The 14,677-nt window shown below is 38.0% G+C and overlaps 1 protein-coding gene across 1 annotated transcript in view; it reads right to left on the bottom strand.

Annotated features, from left to right (window-relative positions):
- Agtr1 (angiotensin II receptor type 1) overlaps positions 1-12,602 on the bottom strand; it is a 96,707-nt gene extending 84,105 nt beyond the window's left edge. Inside the window, exon 1 of the mRNA XM_050125752.1 lies at positions 12,453-12,602. The gene's annotated coding sequence lies outside the window, so the exon portion shown is untranslated. The remainder of the gene's footprint in view (positions 1-12,452) is intronic.
- Positions 12,603-14,677: the final 2,075 nt, after the last annotated feature.

Genomic DNA, 14,677 nt, shown 5'->3' with positions numbered 1-14,677 from the left:
CTAGTAGCTCTGGGGCTGCCAGGTAGGAGCTGCACTCAGCACTTTAACTCTGAGACTGAGGGTGAGGCACAGAAACTCTTTTCATCCAAGTCACAGCTAAATCTGACATGTAGAGCACTGCACAGCCTGGAAACATGGCTCTGTATGGCGGCAGGAATCCACCATGCTCTTCCGCCTGCCTAAGTCTGATTCTGCCTTCTGCTCAGGTGCAGGTGTGGAGTGCTGAGCCATCATCACATTCTCAGAGCACTCTCCTTCCAATCCCAAGCGGGAACACAAACATCCAGTCCCATAAACGCCATTGAAATGCTTTAAAGCCAGAGTTTGCACTGGAGGCACAGCCCCAGGAAGCCGTGCTTTAAAATGATGCAGCTTTTTTTTTCTGCTGCTGTTGCTGAATCAGGAAATCTCTCTACAGCATACCCTAGCAAATAGCAAAAGGCTGTGGTTTTTTGTGTGTTTTAAATTAAGCTCTCTCAGGTTTTACATGAATCCAGTTTACCACATTGGGCGCCACTTGGTAGTATGGAGTGGCAGGTTGCGTTCCTGCCACCCTGGCCCTTGGCTGCCTGGATAGCTTATGCCCTGAAATAATTACACGGAAACTGTATTCTTTTAAACACTGCTTGGCCCATTAGATCTAGCCTCTTACTGGCTAACTCTCACATTTTGATTAACCCATATCTAATAATCTGTGTAGCACCACAAGGTGGTGGCTTACCAGAGGGATCTTAACCTGCATTCATCTTGGAGAGGAAAGCTATGGTGACTTCCTGATTTGGCTTCTTTTCCCAGCATCCTGTTCTGTTTACTCCACCTACCCAATTTTCTGGCCTATTAAAGGGCCAAGGCAGTTTCTTTATTAATTAACCAATGAAAGCAACAGATAGATACAAGACCCACCTCCATCACTAGAGAAATACAACATTGACTTAGAAGCATGTAATAGCACACCAAAATTTAATATCAAGAAGTATTGGAGAGAAAAATAAAATAAATATTATAAAAATATTGCAAGTATATGGCAGTTGCTCAAAAATCACTTGTACATGAAATTATTTTCAACCTGGTTGGGGTAAATAAACTTGCTACAGGTTGTGTTTAACTATGATGACCAATTGGGCTCAGTGAGTCCAGTGATATTCTAAATGGCCAAACGAGGAATGATCATTTGTACTTTCTCATTTTGTTAATACCATAGAAACTTTGCCTGTTGTCCACAGACTCTCCTTGATGCTATTTCCCTTCCAAGTTTCCCTATAAAACATGATTTCCTTTAAGTTTTAGCTGTTACATACCGGTGAGTGATTCCAGAATACCAATGTCCCAGATCCAATACCTGCTAAAGTTTATCTTTCAGAAAATTATAAGTAATTAGTGTGAAAGCACACCTCTCTCCTCAGCAATGATCTACAGGAATCTAGGTACAGTTTAGTATTTTGACAATTACCAAGGAGTCTATTTCAAAATGAGAACCATTTAACCAGGCCTGTCTGAAAGTTTCCAGAAACCTTGCTTGTACTAGGAAAAAGAGTTCAGAGACTGAACATTGGGAAGTCTTGAACTTAAATAAGACATCACTTGCTTGAGGGGCTGTAACCAACTATGGCTTATTTATTTATTATAAAATCATGCATGAGGTAAATGAGCATTTATAGTAACAACTTAAAAAAGCAATTGTTAATTTAAATTGGCATAGTCAACAGTTTCTGTGACCTGCCCAAGAGGCAAATTTATAACCTCAGATCCCTAAAAGTTAAATAGCAAATTTTAGTTGAGATAATAAAAATGTTAAACTATGTCATCATTTCTTTTCCTTTATTAGTTTTAGAATGTTGTTCTTAGTTGCCCAGGGTTATCTTTAATTATTGAACTAAAGATATCTTCCTGTCTCCATTCCCCATGTAGGTAAACTAGACATGTGATGCTGGGGCCACCTACCATTTCTTTTCAAAAAGCCAAACCAAGGTAAACTATTGTACAAACATTCCTCCTTCTTCTTGCAACCTGACCAATGTATTAAGTGTACGGCCACCAATGAGTTTGAATGGATTTGTCTAATTTTAGTATTTTTCCAAATAAAACAAATTTTTTATTAGTTTACTTAAGGTCACATATTTTAAATAAAATACAGTAGATGTTATGTTTTTCTTTTTTCAAATAAGTAAAATAGAACTTGATTTCAAATTTTAACTTTCAATATTCATATATTTAGCTTCCATTAAAACAAAGGTTGCCTACAGTATAGAATAGACAGTGGGCTGAAGCTAAGAATACAGGGTTTGGGATTAGAATTATTGTATAAATTTTGACTTTATCAGTTCTTATGCATAGGAGAACTATTTGTTTAATTTTCAGTATTCAGATAATAAAATGAGTACAAAGTAGAGACAGAGAGCTTTTAGGAAGATTAAGTAAAAGTCAACATCAGTTCAGCTAATTTTAATTTTATCAAAATATGATTTGGTTTTTATGAAGAATATTATCAGGATTTTGTCGACGAGTGTCTTAAATCCATGAATAATTTTACCCTTATTTGCTGTTGGTGGGACTATGAACTGATACAGACATTATGCAAACCAGTATGACAGTGTCTCAAAAATCTAAAAGTGGAAGGGTCATATGACCCAACCACTCCACTCCTGAGCGTATAATCCAAAGGACACAAATACTTCTACAGAAACACTTGCTTATCCATGATTGTTTCTTTCTTATGTACAAGAGACAGAAAATGGAATCAGCCTAGATGTCCATCAAAAGTCAAACAGATAATGAAATACAATACATAGACACAATGAGATTTTATTGAAGCATAAAGATAAATAAAACTTAAAGTTGGGGGAAAATAAATGAAACTGGAAGTACCATGATGTTGAAAGTACTTTTGTTGCTTTTATTGGTTAATAAATAAACCTGCTTTGGCCAGTGGCTTAGCAGAATAGAGCTGGGGGAAAAACTAAACTGAACGCTGGGAGAAAGAAGGTGGAGTCAGAGAGAAGCCATGGAGCAGCAAGAGGGGACATATGTGAGCTGGTAGCTGGAACCTTACTGGTCTGCCACAATCCTCATGGTAAAATATAAAATAATAAAAATGGGTTATCCAAAGATATAAGAGCTAGCTAGCAATACACTTAAGTGATTAGCCAAGCAGTGGTTTATATAATATAGTTTCTTAAAGATTATTAGGGGAGTCTGGGCAGCCAGGAAAAGAACACGTGCCCTCCCGATACAGTACCATATAATATGGGGTAGCCCTGGCCTAGAAAGACAAACATACATGGTCTCTCAAATATGCAGATCCTAGCTTTTGATTCTGATACCTGTTGATTTATGTGGGAGTGAGTGTGTGCAGAGGTCAAGAAAGTAGAAAGGGACCCATAAAGAAGGGAGTAAACAGACTTAAAGAAAGAGGAGAGGGAAGGGTACTAGAACACATTCGATATGAAGGGGAAAAGGAAGATCTTGGCATAAAAGACTCAATCAGGGATGAGAAGACAGGGAGCTACCAGACAGGAAGTAGGGGCAAGTGTCCCAAATCAAGTATATATAAAAATGCCAGAAAGAAATCTGCTACTTCATAAAAAATTTTTGAAATACTTAAAAATGTTATAAAGGTTCAAAAATGTGAACCTATTCCCACATTGTCTGATGGTCATAGAGTTTGGCGGTTGCTCAAAATTGTTGACAGCAAGTGTAGCTACACATCCTGACTGACAATTTATCTAGATGACATGTGCAATGCAGTTTCACTATCACATTTGTATTCTATAACACAAGGATATGAACATGTATTGAATGCTTTCCATGCTGCTACTGAAAACAACCAACTCACAGATCGAAAGATAAGTAATTTGCTTTTGTGCTGTGTTAATACTACATTGTTATGGTCCCTAATACTGAAGGAGTAGATGGCTTAGGAGATATGGAAAAAAGCAGTGATTATTATAAAAGTGGTAGGAACTGAAAAAACAAACATGGTACATATTCCATCTAGTTTGAAAGGTAGGACAAGAGGAGTGGTGGTTTTCTAATGTCTTATCACTGCATGGTAAGAACATTTTGCAAAAGAATAAAATCACTGATGACACTCTAAGAACATGTTTTTTTTTCTTATATAGAGTTAAGATATTTTCAATGGCTGTCATGGGACTCGTTCTTTTCCTGGTTAGCATTCTTCCAAATATTCACACAAAACTGGAAAAAAATGAATGTTCCTTTGTGAAGCAATGTCATTTTATTCTAAACACTCTCTGGAGACATGAGCACTAAATTAAAAAAGAATATGGTAATAGATCAGAGTTATACTTACACATTTATAGTTAATCATTTTTAGTACAAAGTTTATACCAGTGATATTGCACCATGATTAACAAACAAAAACCTGATAGAAAGGAAGGTGTTCATGATAAGTTGAGATTTAATATCTTTCCAGACTTTGTTTTTCTTGCTCCACTTACCTCTCAATATAAAGAATCACTGATTTATGTTTAAAGATTTTATTCTTTAAAACACAATTTATTATTATTATTCATAGGTATGTGTGTGCCTGTGTGTTCATATGCACACATGGATAGTGCTTACAGAACCCAGAAAAGAGTGCCAGATCCCCTGGATTATAGGCAGTTGGAAGCCACCTGACATGGGTGCTTCGAACCAAATTTAGTCCCTCTGGAGGTTCAGTTAGTGCTTTTAACTGTTGAGAAATTCTCTATACCCCTTGAAAATGTATTCTTTTTGCTTTTCTTTTGCTATTATTTCTTCAGACTGAAAAATATAAATGATGTCTAATTTACCTGTAGGGATAAGTCCCACCCCTTAGGGGGTGTGTTCGCCTCAGGCTAAAGTTTGCCTATAAATTTGGTGACCTGGTCTCTGCGGGAACTGGTGGTTTCCTCCATTAAAGCTGTCTATATTTTGACAATATTTCTGCATTCGCTTATGCCGTTACATTTTGGCACCCAACGTTTTGCTCTTATCTCCACAGGTGAGGAAAAATTGTGGATACCGTCAAAATTAATAAAGGTTTGGTTTGAAGAAGAGAAGCCACTTGGAAAAGAAAAATAACAGTTATTCACAAGGACGGTGAGCATACTGATATTAAGGAATACAGACAGGTTGGGGGCAGGGTTCTTTTCTTATCTCCATAGGAAAATACTCATCTTAAAAGAAATTAAGGGACCCTGAATATTTAATTACTGATGGATGGACACATTTTGTAAGTATTAATTTTATATATATATGTCTTATTAAACATTTCTTTATAAATATTATAGAGCTGGTTTTGAAGTTGGACTCTGGCTCAGTCCCTCTCCAATTCCAAGCCTGTTGTTAGTAAGAGAAAAACCCAGAGTTTCTGTCTCATGTCAAGAGCCATGGTATGGGACAGAAAGAAATATGAGTTAGAAAACATCTTTGCTTTTCTTCATATCTATCATACTTTCCATTGAATATATCTATCATGCCTTTCATTGAATATATATATGTATGTCTATATGATTAATGTTTAAGTTTTTCACAATGAACAAGGAGTTTTTCTTGAAGTGACATTTGAAGTTTCCAGGAAGAAGATGGGGCCCCACAACAACAATTCTACCTGGTTGATATGACGTCATGATACTGATAGCGCTACTACAAGACCTGTTTTGGGTACCAGCTGCACAAGACGATCCCAACTTGGTTAGCTGAAATGGTGCACATCTTGTACAACATTCTGGCCAGACCTCCACAAAATACTCAGAGACTACTTGCAATTTTAAAAGACATTGATCTTGAAATTTAACCATCATTTTACTTTCACAGGATCCCCCAGAAAGAACGTTGCCCCCATGACAGCTGGAAGTAATTCTAGAGGACGACGTCCCCTCTCCCAGTAAAGTTTGCCCCTGAGTTTAGGGACATCATTTAGGGGTTGGGAGGTTGGGGGAGGGATTTTATAAGCTCAGGGATCATTTAAAAAAAAAAAAAAGAGGGACGATGGGATAATAGATTTATAATTGTGAGTTACTGTTTTTAGACAAATATATTGGTATCGTTTCTTGTTGTATATTGATACAAAGTTAAATTATATTGACTATTGTATGCATGCATGGTTCTACCTCTGTTTAAAACATTTTTATGTATTGACATATATTGTATTGACATATATTGTATATATTTACCATATTGCAGTATACATTTCTACCTCTGATTAAGATACTTATATAATGTTTGTGTATTGATATATATTTACCATGTTGCAATGTATATTTGTACAGTGTTTATATTTGGAGGTCATTATCCTCATTTGTTACACAGTTGTTTATTGTCTTAGTCTTTAAGTTAGATAGATATTGAGAATTACATAGATTAATAGTCATCTAAGTTTGTCATTTATAATTAGACTAATCAGGTTCTTTAGATATATAGAGATTATACTCAGTATAGATAGATAATCTTCAACCTCTTTGAAGAGCTGTAGAATATGGCCTTTAATATAACTCAGAGTTTCGTGATAGTGAGACACAATTGATCCTGGCAACACTGCTCTATTCCCTAGAGAACGTTGAGCACCAAAGACACTCTACTGGGAGCTTGTCTTCTTGGCAGAACTGGCCTTTGGGTTAAGAAAAGCCCATACCTCAACCACTGACAGAGATACAGATCGTGCATCAATGGATACAACAGGACTGTCATATCCTGCCAAGATGGGGTAAGATAGTTTTGAAAAGTTCCTTGCCTTTAATAATGGTATGTCAGTTATGTTAGGCCTTAGCCAAAGTTGGTTGACTCAACATTGCAAACGAGACTTTGGGTGATTGCCCAGGTAGTCAGTTGTCTTTGTCAATTGTTACACATTTTGGATATATCTTGTTTGTTAAGTAATATTTATTCCCTTCTCGGATCTTTGATGGAGTTGGAGATTATATAATTGTAGTTACTCTCTACATTATTTAGACTCCTTGAGATAGAATGTTTAGCAAAACTTTTGATTCTCAATATTGGTTATATTTATTATTTGTTATTATTGTATATAGTTGTATTTGGTTTAGTTCTGTCTTATTTAGACAAAAGGGGGAGATGTAGGGATAAGTCCCACCCCTTAGGGGGCGTGTTCACCTCAGGCTAAAGTTTGCCTATAAATTTGGCGAGCGTGCTCCCAGAGCTCGCTTCTGCTTTCCTGGTCTCCATGGGAACGGTGGTTCTGTAAGTCTATGCCTCCATTAAAGCTATCTATATTTTGACAATCTGTCTGCATTCGCTTACGCCTTTACATTTACCTTTGGGTAAGATTGAAGCATCAGCTTTAAGCAATTTTATTGTTCATAACAGGACAATCTACCCAGATGACCCTAGAAAGGTAGTTTTACTGTAACATTTATCTTCCGGAAATGCATTGAACACTTTTCAGACTGCCACTGAAAATAACCAACATACAAACAAAAGGCAAAGCAGTAGCTTTGTGAGGGTGATATAAGGATATATTGCTGTGTTCTCTGTTACTGAAGGAATGGCAATCTTAGATATAAAAGAAGCAATGGTTATTACAAAAGTGGTGGGAACTAAACAAGACAACCATAGTACACATTCATTATGGCTTTAGGTCAGGTAGGACAAGAAAAGTGGTGGTTTTTAAAAACTTTTCTTTCTAAATGTATTCTTAGCTTGCCCAACAACTATGTAATCACTCTTCTCCTTTGAGAGCCATCTTGTCATCTGATCTATACTATTCCCTTTGTAAGAATCGGGTACCACATAGATCTCACATGCATAACTCTTCAATTTTGCAAAACAGAGAAAATGAACTCTGATTAATATAAAATGAGAAAACACAAATCAGCATGGACACAATAGCAATCATGAACTCTGAATGAGCACACAACCATTCTTACCTTTTAGTTAGTCACTGATACTTAAACTGATTGATCCAAAGAATATTTACAATAGTTTAGTAAAGATCAAAGTATATTTTATGTACATAAAATGGATAAGAAATCATGAAGAAGTTGACCCAAAATGAAGAATTATTATTCTGCAATTTAAAATTGGAAGACATTGCCAGTAGAGCTAAGATGTACACTGCAGCTGGAGCAACCTCTGGGATTTAAAAGGCAGACTGGACAAGCAACTTAGCATTTTCTTGCATATGGGAAGAAAGCTTGACCAGTACCAGCAGATTCTAGACATCGACTCTGACTCAAGATGCTGTCCTCAAGACAGCTATTTAATCTTTGAAATATTTAGACTTAAACTTCTAAACAAAATTCTAAATTTACTAGCCTGCCTCTGAGACTCTTTGGCCTACTGAGGAACTGAGCAAATAAAACCAAAACAAAAGTAAATTCTTCTTAATTGACTTATAAAAAAATCTAAAATAAGCAATCACACAACATTTTATTTAGTTTTCATATGCAAATGAGCATTCTCCCTTATGAACATCTGATGAGAAATGAAAAAGTGTAATTTTAAAGCAATATCCATTTGGCATACCAATAACTGTTCTTATCTCACTTTTTATTTTTTATTTTTTTCAACTCTCAAAACTGGCATTAAAGGAAAAATGCTTTAATGAAATATCTGAAATGTTTATGATTCTTTATGGGTAACCATAACAGAATTATGTATTTTAGAACAATGGTAAGCTAATTGTATTTATTTGTCAAATTGAATATTACTTTAGATTTTTGTAGACAGAAATGAGTTAAAGCAGTGTTACACAGTAATTAATTAAAAAGTTATTTTAATGAGCTAATATTCAGAGCATGAATGCAATAGAAATTGTACACATAGGTAAATATATGATAGAAATTAAACACAGCTTACTTTGGTTTATGAGAGTTTTAGTGCACTGCTTTAATATGTGAGATAAAATGCGGGCCGTCTCACCCAATGACTTCAGGTAATTTTAAGAATACCTTTTAAACTATTTTGGAGAAAAGTGATAGTGCTTTCCAGCAGTGAAGCATTGAAATGCCCATGTGTCCATCTTGCAAAATAGCAAGGAATCAAAACATTCCAAAAGGGCTCAAGGGGCAGATGCTTGGCTCTCCCTTGGAAGGAGAAATAGGAGAGATTTCTTGAGTGGCCTGAATACAGGAGTGATGGAGAACGGTACCAGAAGAGAGGACTGGAAAAGGAGGGCATTTGGGGCACAAGGTAAAAACCTAGTGCAATTTAAACTCTCAGGAATCTACAAAGATGACCCTAACTAAGAATCCTAGCAGTAGAAGATATGTAATCTAATCTGGCAATCTCCTGTAATCAGGCAAGATTTTCAGTGAAGGGAAATGGATATTAACCTAGCCTTACAACCTTCAACCTACAATTTGTCCTGCCTACAAGAAGTCCTGGGGCAAAGCAACTGCAGAAATTCTGGGAGAAGTCAAACAATGACTGGTCTAGCCTGAGACCCATGTCACCAAAGGGAGCTAACCTCTGACATTGCCTAGAGCACCAGGATTCAGAGATGGACAATCCAGAGACCTAAGAAGGATAAAACCAAACACCACTGGAAAAAAAAGTCAATGTAATGATGCTTACTGATATTCTTTTATGCCTGCTATGCTCATAGACTGTTGCCTAGTCCAGTTGTCATCAGTGAGGCTTCACCCAGCAACTGAAGAAAACAGGAGCAAAGGCCCACAGACAAACATTAGGCAGAGCTTGGGGGAATTCTAAGAAAAGGAGGAGGAGCCAGAGGGTTCAAGGATACAACAAGAAAATCCTCAGAATCAACTAACCTGTGTTCATAAAGTTTCACAGAGACTGACACAACAACCAGGAAGCCTACATGAGACTAACCTAGGCCCTATGCATATATGTGACAGTTGTATAGCTTGATCATCTTGTGGGCCTCCTCACAGTGGGAGCAGAGGCAGTCTCTGATTCTGTGGCCTGCTTCTGGGACCCTTTCCTCACCCTTTCCTCCTACCAGGTTGCCTAGTCTAGCCTTAATAGGCAAGAAGGTGCCTATTCTCATTGCAGCTTGACATCCATGGGAGGCCTGCCCTTTTCTGAATAGAAACAAAGGAGTGGATCAAGATGGGGAATGAGAGAGGGAGGCAGACAGATGGGGGTATAGGGGTTGGTGGAAGAAGAGGAGGGAGGGGAAATTATGGTTGGGATGTAAATAAAATTAATAATAGCAATAATAATTCATTAAAAACTAATAAAACACTTCTAAACAGATCTCTGATATTTTCATTGTGTTTATTGTTTTGCCTCATTATGTGCCTTGAAGTCAGCTTTTTAATTATGGCAATATTTATACTTAAACAAAAAAGTTTAAGTTACTAGCTTGCTTGGGAACTTCTTTGATATTCACCAGCTGGGATTAAGCAACAAAAGGACTAGATTCAGTGGTAATCATGAGGCATGAAGACTGGAGCATGCACTTGGCAGCCAAAAAATACAAATGAAGGAGAGGTTAAATTTTTGGTGATAGTACAATGTTGGATGTAAAATAGAACACCTCTCGGCTGTTTTCTTGAAAAGTACACAGTGAGAACACAGAGCAGACTAATGGGTGGCAGTGAAACTGATTCAGATTCCTTCTTGGCTAAATGTTTCACCCTGGCTTTTGCAAGTAGCAGATTAACCATTTCCTTTCTACTGTCCCTCAAACGCAACACAGATAAGTTATTGCTACTAACTGTTCATAGTAGTAACAGAGTGGTGAACCCCTGTAGCACAAATTCACATGGACACATAAGTACAGCCTAACTCCAATGTAGAAAAGCAAAAGGAGAGAGCTGTGTGATTCATAAATTAGTTTATTCTTTGAGCAATTATCCAGTTTAAGACAGAGAAAAGACTGCAATAGTGGCGGAATGACACTCTAGAAACTAGAGTTTAGACTGTAAAACAGCCTTGCCTAGAGTAGACAATCCCCTGAGTTGGGAGTTCATGAGGCATTTCCTCAGTTTAAAGTGAGCAGAACTAGAAATCAAGACACCACAAAGGGATCAAAGAAGGATGCAGTTCAAGTCGACAAGGTTGTAGACTTAAAACTTAAAGTCAGACACTTTAGCCAATCCTGGCACCTCCATATCTGGGTTACTGCCTGGACCATAAACTGCATCATAGGAATTACCATTCATAATTTGGGTATGGATATTTATACCCAGCACTAGAAAACTGAATGTTTACCCAGAGTAGACAATATAGCACCAGAATTAGAGAGTTTTGAAGATTCCAAATCTATACTGCCTAACAGAGTAATTTTTAAAAATTAAATTGTTAAAATTAATTATTAAAAATTATTAATTACTAAAAATTAAAAAGAGACCTTAAGAGCAGAGAACGGGGTTGAGTTGCTGAAAAAAGCATCTTTCCCATCACACAGCTGGTTCAGACGACTTTTTTCTCTCACCCCTTTGCTTCCCCGCTTTGCCCTGCTGAGAAGGAGATGGATGAGGCATTTATAGCTAGGAAAACACCATGGCAGGCATGGCAAGTGTTTTTTTTTTTTTGTTTGTTTGTTTGTTTTACTTGCTTGTTTGTTTGTTTGTTTTAAAACCCAGAAAATGGGAGGAAAACTAACACCTTCACCAAGGACCCTCTCCAGAGGCAACCACTAGGAGAACCATTTGGGGGCTGAAGTATCTTCTAAAGGTGACACAAGTGGCCCAAAGGTTATAAAAAGGGTCGGGGAGGCTTCTGGCCTTCCCCTCTATTACTTTCTCTTCCTGTGATTAAACTAAATATAGTTAACTTCCTGCATATTATTGTAGGGGACAGAAGGGATGTGTGGCTTGCTGGATATTGAGACTCAATGAGGGGATAGCAAACAAGAAGTCAATGTTCAGGTCTCTAATACTTGTTCAAAGACAGTAAGACAAGAAAGCCCTTGGGGAAAATTGGCTGGAGCCTGGAGACCACAGCTAGCTGGCTGTTCAGACAAAGAACTGAAAATGGGATGCTAGATGAAATGGACCTTGACTACAATTTCACCTCAATAGCAGATGTGCAAAGGCCAACCTTGCAGCAATTGGATTTAATATCTGTGCTTCTTCATCTCTGTCAGTGAATCAAAGGGCTTCTGGAAATACTTCAGAGGGCCTAATTTTGTCTCAGGCACTTCCAGGGCCTGATGCCAAGGACCCAGAGAGCTAAGGAAGAGGTGAGGCATATTTGAGAAGCAAGGGACGAGGACAGAGCTTTCCTTAACTTTACCTAAAAGCAGCATCACTTTCACATGGCAGTCCTGTGTCCACACAAGCTTTATGTTACAGTTTAGACTCACTTGGGTGGAGGAGAAAATTGCTGGCTTTTTTCTTAAACATTGCAATTTGGAGTAAACTTCAAAGAAACGCACGCCATCCTCCAAGTCCCTCTTCTCCTCTGAGGAAGGTGACCAGTTCTAGAGAGTGTACTGAAAGAAATGTGCTGGAGCCCCTCAGTTCCAGGACCCTTGCAATCAAGTTGCTTCCTGCCAGCGATCTTTCCAAGGTGAAAGGATATCGGCTATGACTCACCGTCGCAGTGTCCAGCTCCGGGCTTCTTTCAAGTCTGTCTCTCTTAGCTGCTCTCCATCCACTTTCAGCACCGCTGGCGAGATGGAGCTGAGAGCTGGGTGCAGTCCTGTCAGGTCTCTGTCCCTCACCGCTGCCTGGGATTCAGGCTGCCTGCAGCTGGAATCTAAGCCGAGACAGGTCAAATTTTACAGCAAAGGGGCGTTGCCGCTCCCTTGTTTCTGAGGCCGGATTTGCCTTCCCTCTAAGCCCGCCCCTAGTAAATATTTGGTAGATTCTGACCGAGAAAACAAGACGCCACTATCCCTCAGTGTCATCTACCAGATGCAGGCTCACCTGGCCTGGCACCCAGCATCCCCGAGAGAGGGTCCTGAAGAGGGAGAGTGCTGGGTGAGCTCAAACAACATTATTTGCTGCACAGATAAAAATTCTTTCTTTTCTTTTGTTTTAATAGTTTCTTTTTTCCTCCACCCATTCCCTTCTTTCTAAAGGAAGAATAAGGTCACTTCCTTGTCTTTTATGGAATTAAATAAAAATTTGACAGAGCTGCTGTGGGTCATAGATGATATGAATTAATTCCATGGTAGCACAAAATAAAAGGGTGGATTTTCATCTATTTTATACGTTCGTTGAGTTTCACTCGTTAAAATTATTTTTATGAGTGTATTGAAAAGTCACTAACATCACACTTAATGTTGATTGACCACTGATTTGTGCCTAACATCAGGAACAAGACAAGGACCCTTGGTCTCTCAACTTGTACCCAATCTTGTACTCAGAGGAAAAAACAAAAAACAAAAAAAAAAAAAAAAAGGAATTTTAAATGTCTAAAGACAAAAAAAAAAAAAACCCTCAAACTTTTTCTACCTGTAGTTGACACTATTTTGTGTTTACAAAGCTCTAAGGTATCAATCAAGCCATCAGAGCTAAGAAAGAGTTGAACAAAGTATCTTCAAATGCAATCATTATAGAAAAAAAGCTTTTGTATTTTAAAAAAACTAGCAATGAACAAACAAAAATTAAAGTTGGGTGTTGCAACTCAAGTTTGTAATCAGAATGCTGAGTGAGGCAAGTTTGAGGGCAGACTGGAATGCATCCTGAGTTCTAGGCCAGCACTGTCTAGAGAGTGTAACTCTGGTTCAATCCCACTTCCTATAAAATTAAATTAAGACAACAATCTCATTTACCGTTAGCCAAGAGAATAAGAATGCTAAGGAATCAACTTTTTTTTTTCCAGTAAGAATGGGCCTGATGTGTTTAGTGGATTTGATATTTGTAAGTATATGGGTATTTGTAAGCAGAAATGAGTAAGTAGAAAATAAATGTAGTGGAATAGACTAGAAATACAATGTAAGGAACACATAAAAATGAAATCAGTTGGCACTAGAAACATCAAAGGATAGTAAAAACAATTAGAGAAGGCACTAGAAGCTGTGCTAGTGCATTAAGCTAATTAGGAGAGGCAGCTGCTGGAGTTTATGCTCTGACATCTCCTTAGCTGTGTGTGGGCTGGTGGTGGTTGTGGTGGTAGCATGTGTGTGTGTGTGTGTGTGTGTGTGTGTGTGTGTGTGGTGTAGTATGATAGGTGAGATGGTGTATATGTGATGGGTATGTTATATGATGTGATAGGTTATGTGTGTGATGTGGTGTTATATGTGTGTATGTTATGAGTATGTGTGGTGGTGGTGTATGGTAGAAGGTGTGTGTCTGTGTGTGGTGTGGTAGGTGGCAAGACTTTTTAGACTTTTTATTGTGTTTTTCTCTGGGAGGGAATGGTGAGTTTTGCTTCAGATTGCTGGAAAGTTATTAATGGGTTTCAATGGCTTTTAAAGACTTGACACATTTTGAAGATTAATGCGAATATAAATGAGACCCAAAGTTGTGTGGAAGCCAGAGCAGTGGCATCAGAAACATGATGAAGGGAATGGAAGCTGCAGAAACCCAAATTCCAAGAGGCTGAGCTGTGGAGAGACAATGTGATGCAATCAGGAGACATAATGTTCTGAATGTAAAACACAGAGAAGCATAAACAGAGAGGGGTTAGACAGCAGGTAGTAAGAATAGAGCAAGCAAAGGATTGTGAAAAAGTGGAGGAGGGCAAGAGGAGAGGGTAAATGTCCTAGAGTAAAAAACACAGTTGGAATATGTTGCCCAGGACATGAGGGTGTGAGTGAGTGGTTCTTTGGAGATGTTAGTTTGAGATAACTAGAAGGTAATGCTTGGTGTGG

This window comes from Alexandromys fortis, unplaced genomic scaffold (assembly GCF_014885135.2).
Source record: "Alexandromys fortis isolate MF-2015 unplaced genomic scaffold, M_Fortis_MF-2015_v1.1 scaffold_184, whole genome shotgun sequence".
NCBI classification, from domain to species: domain Eukaryota; kingdom Metazoa; phylum Chordata; class Mammalia; order Rodentia; family Cricetidae; genus Alexandromys; species Alexandromys fortis.
Note: the sequence above shows the minus strand (reverse complement) of the source record. Positions and strands in the feature narration are given on the sequence as shown.